Consider the following 23,874-nt stretch of genomic DNA (forward strand, 5'->3'; position numbering starts at 1 on the left):
AAGCGGGCTCAAGGAGCAAGACACGCTAGGAATAATACAAGCACTGCTCACCAGCCGCTTTGCATACGGCACGCCGTACCTGGCTTTGAAGAACGCTGAAATAGAAAAGCTCAACATCATGATAAGGAAGGCGCAATCAAAGTCGCCTTGAGACTCCCCGCCATGGCCTCCACTACATGTCTCCTTAAAATTGGCGTCGACAACACGTGGCAAGAGCTCGCCGAAGCGCACAAGAACAGCCAACTCGAACCACTCAAGCTCACAGCCGCAAGGAGATCAGTACTCCGACACCTGAACAACACCGAGACGTACGTAGCAGATACGGACAAAAAAGAGCGAATCCCACCGGACGTTCGAGAGAGCATTTGCATCGCACGTGTCCCGCGCAACATGCATCTCATATACTACAAGAGTAGGAGACAGGCAAGAGCCAAGGCCATCAAACGAAGTTTCAAGCACGACCCGAACGCCCGCTACACTGACGCGGCCAAGTATCCGCATCGAAACACTTACGCTCTCAGCGTCGTAGACTCCCGAGGCTGCGACTTAGCATTGGCAACCGTCAAGGCACGCAACTCGGAAACGGCTGAAGAAGCGGCAATCGCTCTCGCCACCACCACATGCACAGATGCAGCGGTTATATTCACCGACTCTCAGGCCGCCAGTAGAAACTTCTCCAGGTGCTAAAAAGACGAAGCACTCTGCTGCCGTACACCTGCGTAACGTGGATGCCCGGACACGAGGGACTAGAGGGGAGTGAAACGGCCCAGGCCGCTGCCCGCGAGCACGTCAGCCGGGCTCACCTCGCCTCACGCGCTCTCCGACCCGCGGCAGAAAAGGTGGAGGCCGTACCCACCAACTATTCGGCCATATTACAGCACTATAGGCTCGAGCGTCGAGTGTACCCTCCACCCCAACCTGAACACGACAGAGAAGAAAACATGATCCCTAGACGCCTGCAAAGTAACACGTACACTCACAGAACGATAATGTATACATGATAATGTATGCGATAATAATGCAGGCACCTTAGGGTGCCTCTACACGACGCTCTACGGCTACCTCTGTTGACTCTGCAACGTACCCGACACTCTGGCACACTTTCTCCTGGAATGCCCGTGGCAAGAAGGCAACGAAATGCAACCAGAAACGGACGCAAAATGAGCTCAAGAAGCAAACCACCTATTTGAAACAAGGGAGGCCAAGCTCGTCCTCGGGGACCTGGAAGACCAACGACAACTCGTCGCCAGGGCCAAGAGGGCAGTCGAAGCCAGCGGGTTCCTGCACTAAAGAGCCTTCCCACCTTAGGGTGATACCGGGCCTTGTTCGGAACACTGTTTCGAATAATAAACGTTTCTTTGTCTATCTCACCTAGCAACAAGCTAACGGCACGCCCGACGCGCCATATGCATGCGTCATGCGCCAGACCCTTGCCTCCTTTACTAGATGCTTGCGGCATGGGCGGAAAACCAGCTGCCGAATTCTTTCTCTTTTCTCCTCTCCACTTGTGTCGCTTTTGAGCTCCACATGTCGCTGGCCGAACCACTGGGCACTACCTCGCGTGGCTTCCAGGCGTGCGCGCTGATCTCGAAGGCCAGTAAACTCAAATATAGATCGGCTATGTTTACATGCATTACAGGCGACAGCTATTCGAAAGCCAGGCAACCAACCATTCAAAAGCACACCCCAGGCATTGTCCCTACCGTGGTTTCACTACGGTACCACCCACGTGCACACCGTGCGTTGTGCGTGCGTCTATTTGTCGTACAAAAATCCCTCACGTGACCTGACCCTAGGTGCCTAGGGACAGCATCATTTAGGGATTTTTGAGAAGGCGCGATGCTGGCGCCGAGCTACGCCGTGGCGTGTTTGTCCTCGGGGTGATCGTTCTCTGGACCGCGCGTTGTTCAACATTGCTCATGTAATCGTGCGTGCGTTACTTGTGTGTTGGTTGTAGGTTCTGTGTTACTTGGCGGAAAGCCGTGAGTAGTGGCGGTGCGGCAATGCGGCTTTGGCCTCGATGAGCTCTGGCACTACAGAATCTGCGTTGTGTGACCCGTGCTTTCTTGAGAACCCGGCGGTGGTCACAATTGAAATATCGAAGTGGCCTAGCGCCTCGGCAGCGAAGTTCTGCGAACCGCGATGTGGCGTCGCCGTGTCCGACTTTGCTTAACGGACATCGAGGGATGTGCTGCTCGCTGCAAGTCATGTAAATGCAACTGCGTCGACCGCCCACTGTTCAGCGCTGAATGTGTGTTTGGTGTGCTGTGCTTGAAACGAGTGGTGCAGCCGTGCAGCGGGGGTGGCGGTGGAGCAGAGTGGCTTAGGGTTTGCGCGTTCACAGACATGTGCTCCCGTCTTGGTCTCATTAGCGGCTGTCGCGGGATTGTGGTGTGCTAGCTCCTTGCCTATTATGAAGTTTACGACGCTAAAACACAGCATGTTCACGTTTTTCCGCGCTATATGTCATTTGCATGGCGGCCGAGTTGAAAACGAGACCTATAGTGTTCTTTGCGTGTGTGTGTTGTAAATTACTTTCTATTGTGGAAGTTCTGGGAGTCTTATTACGCAAGGAGTGCGAACGTAAACATAAACACATATGTGCGTCTGAAATTTTGAATTACCCATAACACCCTTTACGACTGATAAGTGGGCTACACGGCCTGTGTGAATCAGCTACCGTATGTTGCGACGCTCTTTCGTGTGGTAGAATGATGCATGGTGCGCGTTTATTTCTGTACTGTTGTAAAAACCATTTGTTTATTCACTCAATACAAATGTACGGCTTCTTCGCCGCAGCACAGCTTAGTTACGCGGTGAAGCATACTAGAAGTGAGAGGGGGCCGCTATCAGCCAGCATAGTATGTCCACTTAGGTCACCTGAGAGGCGGCGGGTGCGCGAGTGTATAATTTAAGAACTCTTATTATGTCCAGTGACAGTGGAGATCATTAACTGTAGCACCAAAGTAGTGGACCACTACCAGAACAAAGGCATGTAGGATGCCCATCTCAATTCTTGTGCTCATGCCAGTCCTATTTTTTACAGCAATAGCAGCTATGGGCTAACTCCCCTGGTTGTTCTGATGTCTACTGATGTTGTCGCTGGAATTCCCGAATTTCTTGCTAGAATATTGCAAATAAAGTTCTCATTGTGCTGCGAGGATACAAACATACGATCAAAAGAGTGGCAGTCCACAATTCTACATTTCAGCCACTCTGCTGAAGGTAGAGTCGTGGTGAATACTGATCCCGGAGAGCGTGATCTGGCCAACAGGTGCCTAGATTGGCTAACCCCTGCTCAATGTCTGCATACTGTATATAGAGCTGGCATCCACACCTTCAAGTTCTTACACATCACCTTCCCACTTGTGAAGGCAGTCCTATGTTAAGTTTTCTTCTTGCATGTGATGACCATGATTGGGTGCATCTGCTTCATTAATCTTCTTCTAATGCTTGGCTTCTCAGATTTACTGGATGGAGCTGTTGGTGTCTTGTTTTCCTCAAGCAAAGCGCGAGACATAGCAATGCGTAGCCCAAATATACATTTGAGAAAACCAAAACGAAGTCAGCAGTAAGAAGCTAAAGGGTTGTTTTGGTGTAGATCAGTGGCTAAGTCCGGGTCTTTCCACTTCAACACTGAGGCACAACTCCCACAAATAAATAGGACTCTTACTTATTTAACTTTTTTAAGGAGATTACCGACTTGCATTGGCAAGTGTTCACTTCAGCAAACACTGCATGAAGTAAGCTTCCTGTGCATATTTCGCCAGCTACTGCATCATTGTTTCACATTATGAGTGAAACTGTAATTTTCTTTATGCCACAACTTGCCCAATTTTGTGTTTTGCAGTGGGATGTTAGCAGTGCTAATAAGGCACCTAAATACTCATGAATAGTAATACAGAGAAAAAAACTAAGAAAGCAGTGGCTTTTTGTGCGTAGACTATGCATACACCTGGTGCTCTTATGGTCATTTTTTCCCTATCCGCTCAGCCATTCTAAACAAGAAATGTTTATACACAATTAGTTTATACACAGACTACAACTAAACCACAGGTATCGTTGGTAAGCAAAGTATATTTATTCGGTGACATTTTCTGCAGCCCTGCTATTGCGCTTTCCTTCCTTCCTTTTCAGCTGTGCCGGTTCATTAAGAAGTGATGATACAGTTTGACAATTTTAATCATTGAAAGACTTAGCGAAACCTTTTTCGGGTTGTTTTTTCTTGGTTTCAGACTCTGCACATTGCATTTTAAGGCGTTTTCTGTGTTTGTTGCTTTTTCTTTATGGGTAGGGCATGTCAACATTTTTTACGCCATTTCAAGTATGTGGTGCCATAGACTGTTCTTAGATGAAGTCTTGCCCTTTCATTCTGTACAATATGATGTCGGTTTTTTGTGTCCAAGGCCGTTTTACAGCGTGATTGTAGCATTTTGCTAAGTTTTGCCTCTGTCACCCAAGCTTGAAAGATTGCTACCCACTGGTGGTGGCATGACACATGTCACGTTTCTTTTTCAATAAAAGGAAGTCTGTCATTTATCCTGTGCACTGGTTGCCTTTTGTCTCTTTGAATTGCAATTTGTTGCCTATATTTGCTCTTTTGTTGCATTTCAGATTAGGAATGGCTATCATAATTGACATTTAACCATATTGCACACAATGTGGATGATATGTAATTGCAATATATGGCCACCATAAATATAATAGAAGTTAATAATTAAAGAATAGTACATTTGCATGGTAGTGCAGCCATGAATTGTGGCTATAAGGTACCAGCGCTGCAGATAGCACTGCTTGTGCAGAATATAGTGCAGCTCTACTACTTTCAAACATCATTGTTTTTTATCTGCATTTGTATAGCTCCAGTATCTGTGAACAACACACATCTGGTGGAAGGGTGGCTTGCACCTGCAGTTGGGTCCAATGAATAGCCAAATTTCTGCCCGTTTTCATGTTATTAGCATATTAGTAAAGGCAGTCGTTCTTATAGTAGCCTGTTTGCCCAGTGTAGAAGCCGCTGCAGGGTGTCAGGATCTCATACACATCTTCAGCTTTGCAGGGGACACAGCATCTGGCACATAGTTTGTCACAGGCCATGTATTCGGGGCAAGTTGAGTTCACTCACTAGCAAAGGGAGAACCAAGCTTGTCGGATATGAAGTAAACCGCCTGTATACTCAGTGGCCTTCATTTCGTGTGACATATGTGGTTATATCGACCCTTGTTTTAAGCACTTCTTGTCCAGCAGCGGTCATTTGCTTTTGAAACACTCAGGATAGCTTTCAGCAAGCTGGACAGGAATAACACTGAAAAACCAGCAGATGTTAATTGTCGCACTTATCATGCGAAGCTTCATACAGTATAATGAGGGCATAAATAAATGAGGGTGTTCCTCAAGGCCTTGTAGCACATGTTACGAGTTTGGAGCAACATGATGTATAGCACTTTTTTGATCGCATGCTATAGGTTTAGCAGGTGTGGCCATGGTTGAAGTGCAGTGCAAGGTCAAGAAAACATATCTATGAGCAGCATCCTGGTAAGGAGACTCTGGGAAAACTAGTGGGAAGCCTGTTGAACATCTGGTTGACCCACTTGCTGGCTCCACCAGGCAAAGTATGATAAAGAGAAGGAAGTCATCAACACATCAGAAGGTTTTTACATATAAACACTGTGCTAAGGTCATAATATGCCAACAAGTCTTAGTGCGCAGGCTATGCACGACCAACTACATATGCCTTCTGTTCGGACATTGCTCATTGTAACTAACAAGGATGGAGTGGCCAAAAAAAGAACAGCAGCTGCATTAATTCAGTTTCACTGGTATCGACAGTGTTTTGTAAGCGTACATTGCCATACTCCCCAATGCCTTCTTGGGTGACATCAGCAAAGACCAGCTTGAGGCAAGGGGTAATAGACGTCTTTACAAGCTAAAAATGCATGAATGCATGGAGAGCACATTGCGTCCAAAAAGTAGGCACTTCACAGGGGCACTGGACAAGGAACAGGTTATTAACAGTGGGCAAAGACAAGCTACTAAACACCCAACACTGTTGCCATGTAACAACCTCTGAAACAATCACTCTTAAAGAGGAAATCATCTTTATGTATCCATAAAGAGGGCAGCTGGGCAAAGCCCTTTCAGTAATGCTGCCAGCTTCAAAAGCCTATTTTGCACATCCTGAATTCTTCCTTCTTAAGACTTTGCTGGGTGCAAGCATTCTACTGTCCAAAAGCTGTCATTGAGAGCACTGTTGGTTTGGTGGCAATAAAGTTCAGAAGCAATTGCAACAAACCTCCCTTCCTAGTTGGCCTGGATGCTCGCGGTGCTTATGAAGCAGCACCATGAGGCAAGCAAGGTGAATGGATGCCTCCAAGCCCTTGTTCGTTTATCACACTGTTCTGTTAGTAACAACCACGAGACTTGAAACCAACAAGCTCAAGCTCAGCACTCGCATGGTTACTGCGGAGGATTCATAAAAAGCACAAAAACAGAAAACTCAAGGGAAAGGATAAAGCACCATTTAACACTTAGTATTGCTACAGCCCAGCCCTTTCTTTTATTTTGTCTGGTCGTGCTACATCTTTTTACTATATATGGGCATGAACTTAGGGGATGTTCCCAATCAGTGTCCAATATTTATATACACTATGTGCTGGTTCAATGATGTTCGAAACACTGCAATGGAAGCTTCAAGTAGAAAAGGTGCCTGGTAGAAAAAAAAAAGCTGTGCTGCAACCATCTTGGCAACATCTTGTCCCCTTAATAAAAATTGTGCCTTCATATCAACTTGAGCCCTCCAGTTTAGAGTAAAGTACCAGTGCGCTTATCAACAATGAATCAATTCTCAAAGAGCATGTGCAGTCCAGCCAAAAGCAGGGGCAAGAATCCGCATTGTGCTCCTGCATTGAAGGTGAATAACACGTACCATAATGGCGAATGTGCTTTAGTAAGCTTTATTGCAATATTAATTTGTAATGTACAAAGAATTGTCAATGAAGCTTACCACGAGCACAGATGCACTTGCAAATTATGTCACAATTGAAAGTAATGAGCACAGTGTAAACCTATGTGCCCTTTTCACTCTTAGTATGCTTTACTGCACGATTCTTATTTACAACCCTGTATTGCGGTGTACCAAGCTACAAAAGAAACGTTGCATAATTAGGCTTTTTACGATTATCTTTCTCGCAATACACTATTATGTCGCGGTGAAGCCTAAGCAATGTACTGCGGTGATGCATACTAAAAGTGAAAAGGGGCCACTGTCACTGGACATAATAAGACTTCTTTAATTATACACTCGTACACCCGCCGCCTCTCAGGTCACCTAAGTGGACATACTATGCTGGCTGATAGCGGCCCCCTCTCACTTCTAGTATGCTTCACCGCGTAACTAAGCTGTGCTGCGGCGAAGAAGCCGTACATTTGTATTGAGTGAATAAACAAATGGTTTTTACAACAGTACAGAAATAAACGCGCACCATGCATCATTCTACCACACGAAAGAGCGTCGCAACATACGGTAGCTGATTCACACAGGCCGTGTAGCCCACTTCTCAGTCGTAAAGGGTGTTAAGGGTAATTCAAAATTTCAGACGCACATATGTGTTTATGTTTACGTTCGCACTCCTTGCGTAATAAGACTTGTTCCTATGGGTGGGTAGCGCAACCACCCATAGGAACATGTTCAATCACCAACTCGCCCAGCTTGCCGTCTTAATTCAGTAATAAGACTCCCAGAACTTCCACAATAGAAAGTAATTTACAACACACACACGCAAAGAACAATATAGGTCTCGTTTTCAACTCGGCCGTCATGCAAATGATATATAGCGCGGAAAAACGTGAACATGCTGTGTTTTAGCGTCGTAAACTTCATACTAGGCAAGGAGCTAGCACACCACAATCCCGCGACAGCCGCTAATGAGACCAAGACGGGAGCACATGTCTGTGAACGCGCAAACCCTAAGCCACTCTGCTCCACCGCCACCCCCGCTGCACGGCTGCACCACTCGTTTCAAGCACAGCACACCAAACACACATTCAGCACTGAACAGTGGGCGGTCGACGCAGTTGCATTTACATGACTTGCAGCGAGCAGCACATGCCTCGATGTCCGTTAAGGAAAGTCGGACACGGCGACGCCACATCGCGGTTCGCAGAACTTCGCTGCCGAGGCGCTAGGCCACTTCGATATGGTGGCTAGATAACTTCGATATTTCAATTGTGACCACCGCCGGGTTCTCAAGAAAGCACGGGTCACACAACGCAGATTCTGTAGTGCCAGAGCTTATCGAGGCCAAAGCCGCATTGCCGCACCGCCACTACTCACGGCTTTCCACCAAGTAACACAGAACCTACAACCAACACATAAGCAACGCACGCACGATTACATGAGCAATGTTGAACAACGCGTGGTCCAGAAAACGATCACGCCGAGGACGAACACGCCACGGCGTCGCTCGGCGCCAGCATCGCGCCTTCTCAAAAATCCCTAAATGATGCTGTCCCTAGGCACCTAGGATCAGGTCACGTGAGGGATTTTTGTACGACAAATAGACGCACGCTGCGCTGTCGGCTGGTGCGTAAACACAAGCCGCTAGCATCGCCCGCCGCCCGTGATGATAGTGTTAAGGTCTCTGAATAAAACTGAAAGATGGCGACATCGCTCCTTGCCCGGCCTCTCCTTCTCTTGGCCTTCTCGCAGCTCGCTCTTTCTCTCGTAGCTCACCCTCGCAGATTGGTCGTTCGCTCGGAAGCCGCCCATAGAGTTACATGAGGTGAGACACTAAAAGTGTTGTTGGGTGGTTGCGCATCAATTTTTACCGTATTTAAGGCTTGATTATTGAACGAGCTATGGAAAGAAGAATGATGCGTGTAACGTTAGGGGGGACAAGAAGAGAACAGACTGAGTGAGGGAACAAATGTGAGTTAATGACATCTTAGTTGAAATCAAGAAATAAAATGGGCATGGCCGGGCATGTAATGAGGAGGGAAGATAACCTGTAGTCATTAATGGTTAAGGACTGGATTCTAAGAGAAGGGAAGCGTAGCAGGGGGCGGCAGAAAGTTAGGTGGACGGATGAGATTAGGAAGTTTGCAGGGACAACATGGCCACAATTAGCACATGACCGGGGTAGTTGGAGAAGTATGGCAGAGACCTTTGCCCTGCAGTGGGCGTAACCAGGCTGATGATGATAATGATATTGTGTGCTGTGCTGGGAGCGATGATGGAACGCTATGAAACTAGCAGAAGCAACCGGTTTTTGTGCTTTTTCGGCGCTTAACTGCGCGCTTGTATTGTGGCTTCGGGTTCGCTGCCTGCTTCCAGTTAGAAGGCTTTTGAGGCTATAGTTTGGTAGACAAATTCCTTTTAGTATCTATTACTAGCACACAAATCAGAGTTCATTGTCTCTCCGATAATGTATAAGTAATGTACACGACGTTTATAGCATTCCAGAGCTTTGTTTGAGTGCTATGTCGTCCACGGCCATGCATTGTATTCATAGGCTTGCACTGTCGCGGCTTGCACAGATCAACCCGCTTGGCGAGAGAGAGAGAGAGAGAGAGAAGAAACTTTATTATAAAATGAAAGGATTTATGTGGTTGGGGCCCTCAGTCCAGGGCCCCAATGGCTGTCGCTACCGCTCGTGCTCGTCGTATCAGGGCCAGCCAGACCTGAGGCTCGGAGCGACGGAGGATCGCCTCCCACTGCGCATATGTTGGTTGGGGGGATTGTAGAAGAGGGATATCCTTAGGTGGTTTTTGGCACTCAATCGTGACGTGGAACGTCGTCGGTGGTGCACCGCACCCTGGGCAGGTGGTGGGATATAAGGTTGGGGAGAGCTTATTGAGAAGGAGGAGGTTCGGATATGAGTTGGTTTGAAGCCGTCTCAGGGATACGGCTTCATTCCGGGAGAAGGATTTGGGAGGAGGGTGATATTGCAAGCGCCCTAGTCTGTAAAAGTCTAGAGTGTCCCGGTATGTGTAGGGCAAATTCTGGGAGGCTTGATATGGGTTGCTCGCCTCACTGCCAGGTGCCCGGCAGGTTAGCTCTCGGGCAGCCGCATGAGCGCGGTCATTGCCCGACAGTGAGGCATGAGCAGGTGTCCAAGTGAGCCTGATGCGTGGTATTGAGGGATCTTAAATGGCGTGGAGCTTACGTGTGCTGGTGAGAGAGCGATTGGCTTCCTGAGGTATATGACCCCTGAGGTAGGCTCGACATGCGTCTTGTGAGTCTGTAATGATGATGTGGTCGTGTTTTGGTGATCTTTTCATGTGACCGACGATGTGGTTGAAGGCGAGTGCTATGGCCAACGTCTCCCCTGTGAGCGTAGCCTCGGTTTGGACGCTACACGAGGTGACGATATTACCCTGATCGTCCGCCACCACCGACACTTGCCTTTCTTTGTTTCTGGTCGCAAGAGCATAGTGGGCAGCGTCGGTATAATAGACGATGCCCTCCGGCTGGCCGTTGAGCAGTTTCCGAAGGTATCTAATACGTGCATCCCGGCGACCATTATGATGCTCTGGATGCATATCGCGCGGTATGGGCGCTATGGTGAGTAAGGCTTGGATGTTTGATGGGACTGGGACATGCTCTCGCGTAGAGGGTGACTGCTGTGGGTAGCCCAGCCGTGAGAGCAAATGCCTGCCTGTAGGGGTCAGTCTCCATCACTCGAGTTGTGCCATTCTGTGTGCTTCGATGTGTTCCTCGATGGTATTGTGTACCCCGAGAGCAAGTCGCCGTTCCGTGGAAGCATATACAGGAATTCCGAGTGCTTGTTTAACGGCTCTTCTAATAGTTGTGTTTATACGGTTCGTCTGAGAGAGCGTCAGGTTGTGGTATGGGAAGTGATAGGTTAGCCGGCTGATAATGCATGCCTTGACCAACCGCAGCATATCGGCTTCGTTGAGTCCTGAGCGGCGGTTACTAACACGTCTCATCATACCGATGATTTGCTCGCACTGTCGACCAAGGAGATCTACCGTGAAGTGAGCTTTGGCATTGGATTGTAGGGGATAACCAAAGATTCGGACCCTTTGTGCAGTGGGAATTGGTATGCCTTGTATTTTCACTTCAATCACTGGAATTGGCGTTTCATAGCTGCTTCGGGGTCGGATTATTAATAGTTCTGATTTATTTGGCGCACATTCTAGGTCTCCAGTCGCGAGGTACGCCTGCACTATATCCACCGCCATCTGTAGGCGGTCCTGAATGTCTCCATCCGAGCCGGTGCACGTCCAGAGAGTCAAATCGTCAGCATATATTACGTGGTATAGCCCCTCAACCTTCTCCAGTAACTGGGGTAGTCTCGCCATAGCTATGTTGAATAGTGTCGGCGAGAGCACCGACCCCTGAGGTGTCCCCGCTCCAGTAACTTTAATGTCTGTTGACCGATATGGGCCCATTCCCACTGTGGCTACACGGTCCTTGAGAAAGGCTCGCACGCAGTTGTACATACGGGAGCCACAGTGGGAGTGGGCCAGGTTCTCAAGGATGAGACCATGGGAAACGTTATCGAATGCTCCTTTGACAGCAAGCGCCAAAAGAGCTCTCGTCTGAGCCCTGATGGGGGGGTCAACGAGATCCTCTTTTATCTGAAGAAGAACATCGTGAGCGGACAAATGGGGGCGAAATCCAAACTGTGTGTGGGAGAAGAAATTTTGCATCTCCAAGGAAGGTTGAAGCCGTTTTAGGATTACATACTCAAGCAGCTTTCCGATGCACGATGTGAGGGAAATCGGCCGTAAATTTTGGATCGACAGGGGTTTTCGGGCTTGAGCATGAAAGTGATCTCGGCACGTCGCCAATCTAGAGGAAGAGTGCCGGCGTGCCAGTGCTGATTGTACATCGCACAGAGCGTTTCCAGGTCCTCATCCGGGAGATTTCGCAGTAGAGTATAACGTATCCCGTCCTCTCCGGGTGCGGTGTTCCTATGAATGTCTGCGAGTGCGGCTTTGATTTCTTGGACAGTTATGTCAGTGCCTAGCGGGTCACTTTCTTCTCTATATGGATAGTCCGGATAGCTTGGCTTAGAGCCACGGGAGAGATACCTTTGTTCAAGGTCCTTCAGGAGCTGGTCTCCGTCTCCTCCGTACTGGTGGAGGAAAATTTGAAGCTGCGGGTTTTTATGGGATTTCGTGTTTCTCGGATTTATTATCGACCGAAGGATTGCCCATGTTCTCGCGGTGCCCAGCGTACCACTTAGCTTATCACAAAACGTTTGCCAGTTAGCACTGCTTAGCTTGTCTGCGTATTCCTGGGCTGCTCTCGTAATTTGGGTTATTCTGTAGCGCAATTTTCGATTGAACTTTTGCCGCTTCCATCGCTTCGTGAGACCTCGGCGCGCGTCCCACATATGTAGGAGATGCGGGTCAACCTCGAGGGTCTCTGTCGTCGTGGTTATGTGGCTAGTCGTTTTGTTTAGATCATTGCGTAAATCACTGAGCCAACTGGCATAATTTTTGGGGCTTTCATCTCCTGTGGCTCGATCCTTACGGATTACGCGAAGCTTGGTCCAATTTGTAATGCAAATTTTCTTTTCGGGGCGTTTGTAACTTGTGTGATTGATGCGGATGATGAGAATGTGGTGATCGCTACCCAGCGTCTCGCCAGTGTTCAGCCACTCGCCCTGGACCCCCCTCGTGAAAGTGAGAACCGGGCAAGTGTCTCTCTCGACGCTATTTCCCTGGCGACTAGGCTGGGTATGATCTGTTATGAGGGTGAATCGGTGATTATGTGTGAGGTCCCAAAGCCGGGTGCCCTTTGGTGTGTTACTGCGATAGCCCCACGCCACGTGTGCGGCACTGAAGTCACCGTACACTACGGACACCGGGCCCAACTTGAGTTCCAAGAGTAGATACTGAAAATTGTCCCACCGAGCCCGAGGTGCACTGTATACATTTAAGATGTACAGGCTATTTTGTCTCGTGTCCGCGGGGATTGATTGATTGATTGATTGAAGACATCTTTATTTGCAGGATATTCGTAGAACTCGTGGGTGGGCCGCCTATTCCGCTAGCCCACTCGTTACTGCTGCTGCGCTGGCACTGCCCACCAGCCAGTGCTGACGGTCAGGATCATCGCTGGGCAGAATAGCCTCCCACTGCTCTTTTGAGGGATTTGGAATGGGGTCAACTATGGGATTAAATTGGCAAGCCCACACCATGTGGTAGAGGTTAGCTACCTCTCCACAGTGTGGGCATTGCGGGGAGTATAGTGTAGGGTACCACTGGTGTAACTTAGCTGGCGTTGGGTATGTATTAGTTTGTAGTCTCCTAAGAGTGTTCTCTTCCAACTTATTGAGGGATTTATGTGGTGTTGGGTACTCCTTCCTGGCTGTTCTGTATGGTGCGAGGTTGCCAGCATACACTGCTAAAGCAGTTAGGTCCCAGCACTCTTCACGGTCATCAGGGGGAGACGCCCGGTATAGAATAGCTCCGGCATGCCTGTGAGCGGCTTCGTTTCCTCCTGGTAGTTCCAGGTGACCGGGAAACCAGATGACTGAGGCTTGGCTGGGCGGATGCTTAATCAGCAACAGACAACCTTGACCTGTCAATTAATCCATTATTGAAGTTGCGGCAGGCGTTCTGGGAATCAGTGAGCACATCGGCGTTAGGGTGAGATGCTATATCTAATGCAATAGCTGCTTCCTCTGCGTGAGTGGGGTTGAATGTTTTCATCGAGGCGCAATTCACCACCAATCCTGAAAGCGTTGAGACCACAATAGTCATCACTCCATTCTTTGGCCCTGCGGCGTCCACATAAAGGGTGTTAGGTTGCTCGTCCCATTTCTTCTGCAGGGCTTCCCCTCTTGCTTTTCTCCTTTCGATGTTATATGCGGGATGCATGTTCCGCGGAATGGGGTACACGTTGATGCTTCTCCTCACATCACGTGGTACCTCTTCCCTTTGGTCTATCGTATAGGGCAGATTAATATGGATCTTTTCGAGCAGATCTCTACCTGGTTTTGTGAGTGCGAGCCTATTGAGTTGTGAGAGGTATTGTGCTTCCCACATCTCTTTGAGGGTATTATGTACTCCTAGAGCCATGAGCTTTGCCGTTGGCGTCCAGTTTGGTAGCCGCAGTGCCGTCTTGTAGGCCTTCCGGATCAGTGCCTCCAACTTTTCAATTTCCGACTTGGAGAGGTTAAGGAATGCCGTCCCGTACATTATCCGAGAAATCACGAAAGCCTGCACTAAGCGGATGGCGTCCCTTTCCTTCATGCCATGGTGCTTATTTCTGATACGATGCATCATCCGGAGGATTTGCTCGGTGGATGTTGTAAGCTTCTTCAGTGGTGGTATTCTGTCGCCCCTGCGGGATATACAGCCCTAGGACCTTGATCTCCGTTGGTTTCGGTACTGAGTGGTTGTCTATATACACCGTGATGTTCTGTGCCAGGGGTGTCCTTGGGGTCTTCAGGATGAGCAACTCGGACTTTTCCGGCGCACACTGGAGGCCTCTTTTCCTGGCGTACTGGTCCACCGTGCCCGCTGCTGCCTGAAGACGCTCCTCGATCTCGGCGTCACTCCCCGAGTTGCACCAGACAGTGATATCATACGCATACAATGTGCGGGGACAACCTCAATGATTTGATGAGGGATACCTGACGTGAGAGTAGTATGAGTATATGTGAGTTTCTTGGACACAAGCGCGCACACTTTCGCCTCGTCCGAGCCCCTAACGGCCTCGTAGTCACTGACAGTTACAAGGGTGGCGCCCGGCTCTTGGAGAAGTATGATGTCCGGTGGTTCTGACAATACGGCAATGTACTGTTGCAGCGAGCCCCGTTTAGATCGGTACCCCCTGGAATTCCACTGCCACGTCGTCAGTCCCGCCGTTCTATTTTGCATTTGCATTGCAGGAGCCATCATTTTGTAGCTGGGCTGGGCGAACGTACGGGTGAGCGCGCTCGCTTGTCGCTAGTGACGGCGCTGAGGTTGGTGTAGTGCGTGCGACTAGTTAGGATGAGGAGGATGATGATTTAGGGGGAAGGGGTTGTGCCGTGAGCTCTCTCACGCTCTGCTTGAGTTCGTTAGTAATTTCATGTAGCATTGGTTTCAGCACGGTGGTTTGGAAGTCTACAAAGGCGGCTCGGATCATTTCCTTAACCTCCGTGAGAATGCTTTCTCGCATCTCCTGTATGGCTCGGTGCAATTCTCGTCGAAGCTCCTGCTGGAGGTCGCGCCACAATGCAGTTGTGGACTGGGGAGGGATCTTCGCGCGAGGCGCCTGGGATTGGGATTGGGTTTGTGGTAGGGACTGAGGTTCGGATGAGTGTGAGGGAGATTCGCGCAGTGAAGGTGGCGGGCCATCCGCCCAACTTACCCCTTTAGGTCCGGCTGGCCCTTAGGGCGCTGCTAATGGTAGCTGTTGCGGTAGTGGTGGCGGCTTCTTCTTGGCCGGTGGTGGTGCCATTGGTGGTGGTGACGGCGGTGGTGGTGACGACGGTGGTGATGAAGATGATGGCGGTACCCGCTCGCGGTTCTTAGAACACTCGCGGGGGCCTCGGCTCCGAGATCGTGACCGGGATCGGGACCGAGATCGGGAACGGGACCGCGATCGGCTTCGTCGCTCTCTAGATTGGGCCAGAGGACGATGCTGTTGCCGTTTTTGTTTCTCGAGTTCCTGGCGCACTCGTTGCTTGTTGGGTGGCTTTCGTGCCCGGCCCGGACAGCTGGGATCGGTTGTCGGATGATCCCCTTTGCACGTCAGACACCGGGGCTGGCACTGGTGAGGTTCGTGGTGGATGGGTTTTCAGTCCCACATGTGGTGCAGCGCTTGATGCTTGGCGTGGGGCAGACGTCCGCACGGTGGCCCACTGTGAGGCATACGCTGCACACCTGGGCCCTCGGGGTGTGTATGTAGCATCGGTACTCGGCCCCATAATACCTAACGTAGCGCGGTACCTTGAGGCCAGCAAATGTTATGATGGCCGTGGTTGTTCGCCCCATCATGCGAGCATGGAGGATTTCCACCCTAGGTGCCAACAGGTGGTCTAAAAGTTCGGTTGATGTAGTCCCTGTGTCGGCACCCGTGATGACTCCTTTGCAGGAATTATCGCGGGAGGCGATGTATGTTGAGATGGGGTAGCGATGCGGGCCAAGTGCAAGCGATGTCATCTTGTTTAGGCTGGTCGCTATTCTTTCACTGGGCGTGCTGATGAGGGCGATGTTTTGGGCACGTTGAACACGCATGGTGAAGTTCGTCGACCTCTTGTTCCTTGAGGCGCGCCTCGATGCCGACGGCGCGAGTCAGAGTGTGGCGAGGCCACTCACCGAATCTGAGACCGTTTCTCGGGCGCAGGATCACTTTAAAATCATCAATGGGCAGAGGTGGGGGCCTCTGGGGTCGTCGTGGTACAGTTGGGTTCGAATGCTGCGTCTCTTAGCGGCGGGCTGCTGGGTCAGACTTAGCGTTGGCGCGGCGTCTCCGCCGGCCGCGAGCAGTGAGCCATGATCCATCCGCCGGGTCTTCTGGATATCCTTCTGTTGCTGGATCGTCGCCGTTGGTAGCTTCCACATCCATTATCGTGGTCAACGGGTTTTCGCGGTGATGGACAAGGTCGGTTGCCCCTGGACGCCGATCCTGACCACGCTGAGGCTTAGCTCGAGCACTACGGCTCAGAGACGCCGCGAGCGTCCCTGCTGCATCGGTGGTGATCTTGACGTCGCCGTGGAAGGTCGCAGGAAGCGTCCGTTGTCGTGCTCAGAATAGGGCGAGGAAGAGCGCGTGAGACGCTGTCGCGTCTGCTGCTGACGCAGGAGCTCCAAACCTCACGTCCGCACACGATGGTAGCTCCGAGTGGACCCCGCTTGGCGAGTTACTTCTATTGCATTGATCGCATTCTTTATTTGGCTTTCTAAAGAAACTTGCTCAGCGTGAAAGGACTGCGGTGAACGTTTCGCCGGTACAAGCCGAAGGCGATGCGCTCACGTGTATGCAGCACTATGTAGCTGCCGATTCGACAACTCAGATGCGTTTGCGGATGCGTTTGCTCCAAGTGCGTACGTGTGTACTTCCGTGAACCCAATCGACTGCCGTGTGTCCAGCTTGTGCAGCTTCACATTTTAATAATCTTAGCACAATGATGACCGAACGCAAGGTGCGTGGCATATTTGCCTGAATAACGCGAGCGTCATGCGCGATCAATGCGGAGCATGTCATCTATTCTTGTCGTTTCGTTATGACGCTGGCATCTCTTTATGCAATGAAACTGGCCCTACGCTTTTAATAAACTGGTGCCATTGGCTCTCAATCGAAAACATCACAATTGAACGTGTACTTCATTTGTGAACAAAGCGTATGCAAGGATGAAAGTTACGCACAGAAATGGTTTCCATCAATGAGCACTTTCCCCATTTGCGCCGTTCCAAGTCAATATGAGCCAACAAACTCGTTCACCACTTCATCCTGCTGAGAAGGCGAAGCGGAAAAGCCTACTCACAACAGCCAAAATCATTTGCACTGGTAGTGAACAGCTTGTCCTCGCAAATATATCTGCAGCGCCTAACAAAAGCATTGACTTACAAAGCTACGCACTCTCAGTAATACACCAATAACACGTGTTACGTTTCTAGCGCGACCTTTTTTTAATTATGGGGTTTTACGCGCCAAAACCACTTTCTGATTATGAGAAACGCCGTAGTGGAGGACTCCGGAAATTTCGACCACCTGGGGTTCTTTAACGTGCACCTGTTTCTAGCACGATATTCGACAGAACACATCCTATGCATTCCATAGCTTCGTACTCCTTTTGACGATAGCGCGATCAGAAAGAAGAAATCTGAACGAGCACCCGCGCATAAGCTTACCCATGCCTTAGCTCCGTGCCCCAACAACAAAGAAAAAAGCTCCGTTCATACACGTTTTTACCTCCGGTACTCTCAGAATCAATCCCTAGCATGAAACAAACCAAAAACTGAGTTCTTCAATGACGCGGTTGGCCACGAAACTTAGCCAAGGCAGCCGACACCCCGTGCGAAAGCCTCGCGGCGGAATTTCGACGGCTAGCTGTCCTGGTGGCGAGCGCAGAGAGACGTGGAAAAGAAGAAAAAATAGAGAAAAGGTCGCGAAAAGTACCACGTGATGGAGCTCAACCAATTGGGAGACTATTAAAAACTTGGAGCGATAAAAACACGAAAGGTGTACAAAATGACACACACACCACACGTGCTCTCTTCATACGCGTTACCGGCCCACCTATCCATCCAATTGGGAGATGAAGACCTTCTCTCCTGCCTCCTCGCAGCAGCAGTGGCAGCAACATAAATGTATCTCGCTACCTTTTAGTTTTTTTCAGGGACCTTAGATAGTGTCGGTCGCGAACGCCACCTCGCGACGCTTCTTCGCAACTGAGGGCCGGCCCGTTAAGTTGGCAGTATTGGCGGCGAGGAGTTATGGAGTCGCCATCTGTCAGAAGCGCCTCTCTTGCGTGGTGTGAGGGGTCACGCGGCGCGCTCCTCATAGGTTTCGCTTACGGCGCTCAATAAGAACACCACGCGGCAGCCCACCTGAACATTTATGTAGGTACTCTCAAAACGAGGGAAGTTTCTGACTGTCGATATAATAATCTTGGGCAAACTGAAAGCACAGAATCGTTTACAGACGCTATCTCTCTACCGAATACGTACAGTGAACGCCATGGCACTGCGCGGGGTCGCCGCGATGGAGTCTTCCGAACCGGCTTCTTGCCTGGAAGGTAGGCAAACGCTGAGAGTAAACTGTGTGAAATATGTTCTTATAGCGGGCTGTCTGTATAACCAAATGGGGCATAACAAAATGAAGCCTCAATGCAGCGATCGCACGGATTCGGAGCGACCGCTGCGCGTCTGCATGCATGTCCGCGCACAATGTTTTGCTTTCGGTGTGAGCACGTGTTCGCACCGTGCCATGAGCTTTAGGCCTCAGCATATGAGCATCTCACAGTACACCAGCAACCATTGTTGCGTGGACGCTATCAGAACTGTTGAAAAATAATTTCGTTATAGAGACTTCGACGCCTATACGTCGACTGTGATGTGCCGTCGCGACGATTCAATATTTTTTTGTCTTCTGAATTCTTCGACATTTCAATATTATTTCTCAAGTTGCATCGCACTGTATGTTGATCGGTCTTCTCAGCGTGCGATTTCCTTCTGCTTCTTTTTAATCCAGTGCATTAATTCATAACACAAACATGACCATAAGCCGCGCCTTTTCTTAATGTTCGTCTTAGCGCTCCCTTTCCGTTCTAGTGAACTTGCCATTATCTAGCATCAACAAGTTCACAGACCAAAGCGTCATGACATTAGCCGGGCAGCGGGCGTGGGCGAGCGTCTGAGTGCGCGTTTTCTGCTACTCACCGAACATCGCGCAGTACCGGCGCCGTAGCAGAAATGTTCCTCGCGTCTGTGCTTGTTGCATACCCGAGTTGTAGCCGATGGCTGTCTGCAGGTTCTAAGTTTTGGCAACCAAGCTTCACGCAACTCCTTGCCCTGCGGCTGCGTGTGAATAAGGCCGACACCGGGCTCCTTTGCGTACGTCCGGCAGTGCGGCACCGAGCAGTAGCCTACCATGCTGCACGCCTCCAAAGGCCGCCACTACCTATGATAGTACTTTCAAATGTTGTCAAGCAGACACCCAAGGCTTTATGTAAAGCCTCACCACTTAATCAGAACCGCCGCGTAGGTGGGACTTTAAACTTTCGTTTTCAGCTCGCTTCGGCGCTTCCGAAGCAGCCGACGCGACCGCTGTGTCCACGTGATCCCTCATGCCACGTCACGCCGACGGTGGCGATAGCTTTTCCAGTGGTGGAGGTCGCCCCCAATGCAAAAAGAAATTGAACAACAAGAGCGGACACTCCCATAGAACCCAGCGGCCGAATTGACTGTAGCACACCGAGCGGATGGTGTGCTACACCATCCGCTCGGTGTGCACCATCCACCAACACCAGTTGGTACACGCCACGCCGGCTCCGCTGATCGGCGTGCCATTTTTTTTTCGCTTCTGCTGAACCACGCGCGGCCTTGGCGTGGAATCGCTTTATTATTTAGTAAAAATGATTGCGAACGATCTTTGGAAGCCTCCACCGAATCTGTGTCGCGTGCAATTTCATAAAGAAAACGCAACACGTCTTCTGACATGATGAAATGTTTATTTTGCTTTATATAAATGCTCATTCCGGGCTTCTTGTGCAGTCATCCAATGTTGTGGTAGCAGGTAAGCAGCAATCGTTGGCGTACGAAGCTCCACCGGATGCCATCAGCTGAAAAAAAAAGTAAATTACAAGCATGTATCATTTTGGTATATTGACCTAACAGGAATATATTATTGCGTGTAGAGGCGAAACGTGCGTAATTGGTGAATGAGCGGCATCACAGATAAATGTGCTTTTACGTAAATTCCGTAGCAAATAGACTCCTCCCAAACAATGCCATAAAATCTGAAGAAAACATCCGATTTTCAAGTATCCCTCCCTTCCCGGGCATTATTTCCTGCACTTTATGAGTACAATTACACGGGTGACTGCGCGCTTCCAAAACAACTTAGCCTCAGTCAACGCGATGGTACGCCAAGTACACAGAGGTGGCTACAACCCAGGCTCTCAGCCAGACCATGTTACACGCTCGCAGAATGCCTTCTAGTCGCACTCAACACAGATTCATGGGTGCAGAGCCTGTTGTCAATCGCTCAGAATAGAGAAATGTCAAGTTCTCGAGCTCCTCAGTGTTATCTTCTACGCGTCCTGCCGGCGCAAGCAACACTCCCGTGTTATCACTCTCGGCAATCGCTCGTCACGTTTTCGACAAGCGTGAGTATCGAAATAAGGTATATGTTGTTGCAGGCACATAAAAAGCGTCACAAACTTGTCCGACTAAAATTCAATACACGCAAAACTAACTCACCATGGCCGGCTTGCTTTTTTGCTAACAGCTTCACAACCGCAGGCACGGCGAGCATGCCTTAAAAGTATCGAAAGTAACGAAATGAATTACAATACCTTTTGGGGTCAGAACTTCTCCCACTAAGATTCAGTACACGCGAAACTAACTGCGGCACACAGCCGAGCTGCTTTTCGCGAACTGCGCCACTACACCGAGCGCGGCCACTGTGCTTGAAAAGTACCCCAAAAAGTAGCGAAATTAGTTACAATAATGTCTGGGGTCAGAGGAAGCGCCGAAACTTGTTCCGGTAAGATTCAGTACACGCGAAACTGCGCCACACGGCCGAGGTGCTTTTCGTCACAAAGCCAGGTGCGGCGAGCGTGCCCAAAAACTACAGAGAGAAGTTATAATACTTAGGCTCATAGAAAGCGTGGAAATCATCTCCCAGTACGAGTAATTAACTCAAATTAACTACGCTTGGACGGCGGAGCTGTTTTTGGATAACTGCGTCACTATATAGGTTCAGTTTTGTGCAGTAAGCCTAAATGTGCTGGAAGTGCGTCGCAGACTGTCAAACAAACTTCGTGACCTTGCTGTAGTCCAGTAGTGCAGCGGTGCCGTGTCGAAATGCAGACGGAACACAAGAGAACGCCGGGAGGCCCAAAGACGGGCTACATCCAAAACAGACAGGTCGCCGAGCAAGCGAGCTTCACAGGCGCAGCCTGCCACGCTCGCTCCTGCGGCTTGTCTGGCACATGACGTATGCACGCGCGCCTGGCCTGCCGCTATCTTGTTGCTAGGTAACGCAATAAAAGTAAGTTGCAAAGTATAAATTCATTTACACGCAAAACGTTTTTAGTTCTAGTGGGAAAGAATTAAAAAAAATCGTTGTCTGTAAGTTCATTTCACATTCTTTTTTTCTGGTGCTCGCGTCAACTAACGGATGGAGTTGAAACTAGGTGTGCCGTGTTTCATGTTGCCAGTTTTTGCCGAGTGTCCCCTCTTGTTAAATTTCTTTCTCCATGCTGGCAGCTCGATCCATTCCGCAGGCGTCTATATATTAAGGGAGGCAACGGCCAGTCACGCCACCGAAGCGAGTGGGCCGGCTGCGCGTGTGAAGTTCACCTGTTCGGCGACCCTTCTGGAGGCAGCCTGGTTGTTGGGCTCCCGGCGTTTTCTTGCGTCCCTTCTGCGTGTCGACGCGGCATCACTGCACTACTGGACCATGGCAAGGTGAGAAATTTCGTTTGACAGTCTGCGACGCATTTCAACAGATTCAGGCTCACGCCACAAAACCGAAACTGGTGACGCAGTTAGCTAAAACAGCTCGGCCATCGCGCTGCGGTTAATTTCAGTTAATGAGTCGTACTGGGAGATGTTCCCGAAGCTTGCGACCATTACACATTAGTGGTACTTATCTCGGTAGCTTTTGGGCACGCTCCCCGCACCAGGCTTTGTGACGCAGTTGGCTCGACCGTGGTGACGGTTTCGCGTGTACTGAGTCTTACTGGGACACGTGTTGGTGACGCTTTCCCTGACCATCAACGTTATTGTAATTAATTTCACAACCTTTTGGGATACTTTTGGGGCACGCTCGCCGCGCCTGGCATTGTGACGCAGTTAGCGAAAGGCAGCTCGGCCGTGTGACGCAGTTAGTTTGGCGTGTACTGAATCTTATGCAGGCAATCTTGTTAGGCTTTCTACGGCCCCTCGAAATATATCTTCTTTCGGTACTCACTCTTTTCGAAGACGCGACGAGTTATTGCCCAAAGTGATAACACGGGAGTGAGTTGCTTGCGCCGGCAGAACGCGCCAGAAGATAACGCCGAGGAGCACAAAAACCAATAACTCGAAAATTAGTCTTCTGAACGGCTGAAAACAATATTTGCACGCATGCATTTGTCGAGCGCGAGTAGAAGGCATTCTGCGAGCGTCTAACATGGTCTGGCTGGCGAGCCTGTGCTGTGGCCACCTCTGTACGATAGCGTCGGCTGAGCCCAAGTTGCTTTAGAAACGCGCAGTCGCCCGTTTGTTTGTGCTCTTAAAGTGCAGAAAATAATCCCCGGAAAGGAAGGAATGCTTGGAAATCACATGTTTTCTTCGTATTTTATGGTATTCTTTGTGAGGAGTCTATTTTCTGCGCCATGTATGTAAACGTGAATTGCTTTTGTTTGCAATGCCGCCCATTCACCACTTACGCACGTTTCGTCTCTACGCGCTGTATTAATATAAGGTGTTAATACAAAAACGACATGCTTGTAATTTTCTTCTTTCATCTGATGACGTCCAATGGAGCTTCGTACGGCCACTACTGCTGCTTACCTGGTGCCACAACTTTGGATGAATGCACAAAAAGCCTGGAACGAGCATTTATGTAGAGCAAAATAAACATTTCATCACTTCGGAAGACGTCTTGCGCTTGCTTTATGAAATTGCACGTGGCACAGATTCAAAGGAGGCTTGTAGAGATCGTTCGTAATCATTTTTACTAAATAATAAAACGGTTCCATGCCAAGGCCGCGCGCAGTTCTGCAGCAATTCGAAGCCTATCTTTCAATATGTCTCAGCTGGAGAGCTCGACTTCATGGGTGTGAAACTAGACGTGCGATGTCCCGTCCAGATAAAAGATCACATTGGCAACCATGATGGTAGGGTCCCAGTGGTGGCTTTGGCTTACAAGCTCATACATGCTGAGCCAGTCGTCGACGTCAACGTCATTTTGGGCGGAGAATGTCCCAGGATCACGGAGACTAGGAACCGTAACGTACGTTGTGGATGGCGCTGCAGGCGTAGCTGGCCACGAGGTGGGTCCATCGGAAGCCATGGCTGAGAAGACGACGGTGCGGCCGCTTCGGAGCTCCGTGGTGAGAACGGGGAACGTTCCACCTCCACCCCAATGTTACGCGAAGGACGACTCAGTAAAACGAGCAATTATTTACATGTCATATTTACAACAACGGTATCAGCGCTGACCGGTTAGACTCACAGCGCGAGCCCAGTTCG

The sequence above is a fragment of the Dermacentor andersoni genome, chromosome 2, assembly GCF_023375885.2.
Source record: "Dermacentor andersoni chromosome 2, qqDerAnde1_hic_scaffold, whole genome shotgun sequence".
Taxonomy (NCBI): Eukaryota; Metazoa; Arthropoda; class Arachnida; order Ixodida; family Ixodidae; genus Dermacentor; species Dermacentor andersoni.